This window comes from Apium graveolens, unplaced genomic scaffold (genome assembly GCF_009905375.1).
Source record: "Apium graveolens cultivar Ventura unplaced genomic scaffold, ASM990537v1 ctg1624, whole genome shotgun sequence".
Lineage (NCBI taxonomy): Eukaryota > Viridiplantae > Streptophyta > Magnoliopsida > Apiales > Apiaceae > Apium > Apium graveolens.
Genome location: NW_027417333.1, coordinates 114084 through 115436, shown reverse-complemented (window position 1 = coordinate 115436; position 1353 = coordinate 114084).

Below are 1353 nucleotides of genomic sequence, written 5' to 3'. Positions count from 1 at the left end.
GCAGTCTGTGAAGTGGAGAGATAGGATTTGAGATAAGTTCTGAGGGTAGGTTGAGTAGAATGAGAGGTAGGTACTGAGGTTGATGGATTTTGGTTATGGTGAGTTGGTTGAACATTTGAGTAAACAGATTTGTAAGTAGCAGGATCAGCATTTACCAGAATCTGTTTCACAGACTAAGGAATCTGTAATTGTCTCACCATTGATTTCTTTGTGTCAGCATTTATCAGGTCGTTAAAGTACCTTTTTGCAACCTTAAAAGGTGGGGTTTGAGTGCTGACTAACTGGGGTTCAGCAGTACAATACGTATAAATAAGTTGACAGAATCTAGCAAAATAAACAACATCTCGATCCTCTGTCATCCTATCCCCAATAAAACCAATTATTCCAGTTGCAAAATCAAAATGAGTTGATGGATAATAGCATACCCTATGTGCTGACTCAGAATTGGGATAGCATCAAAATTTGAACATTTGTTCCCAAAAGCTTTGGTGATGCAATCAAAGAAGAAACTCCATTCTCTTCTGATATTAGCCCGTTTCAACTGTCCAAGTTTCGCCAGACTCTTTTCATATCCCAATGCAGCCATTAACTCCCGAAGGGCTGAGTCCTCTGGAACTGAGAAAGTACAATCCTCGGGAAGATGTAAAGCCCTGCGTACTGTACCAGGAGTGACTACAAAAGATGAATCACCCACTTGGAAGATAATACTGGGAGTTCCACGGTTACCACCATCATCAAAAATGCCAGTCCTCCAGAACCTCAGAACTTGTTGACTTGAAAATAATTCAGGCTGAGTTAAGGCGTACCCAACCTCACTATGTGCAAGAAGATCTTGCACAAAGTGCAATTCAGATGGAGCTTCAGCATGATCAAGAATTGCAGCATAGTTGTTTGGAATAAACTTAGCTCCATCAATGATTAAATCCTTTGGTGCCATGTGAAAAAATTGAGAATTAAGTATGCCTGATAGGTGTTTGATATAATATCTGTATGAAAACAACGGAAATAGTAAAGTGAAGGAGAGTAAAAGTAAGAAGAGAGATAAAAGATGAAGAAATTAAAAAGATTACAGAAATCTTCTCTCTGCTGTACTTATACAAAAAAATATTACCGTTGGACACCTGTCAGACATGCAGTAATAACGGATAGTTACTGGGCTCGAGAAAATAGGAATGATTACTTACCCAGTTGCCTTGTTTCAAGGAAAAACCGTTCCTTTAATCAAGAGAAACAGTTTTAATTCAAAATTTAAACCGTTAGCACTGATTGAATTATTTTTCACTGCAACATTAATATTCCGAAAATAAATCATGTTAAAAATGACCGAGATAATTTCGATGAATAAGTGCTGAC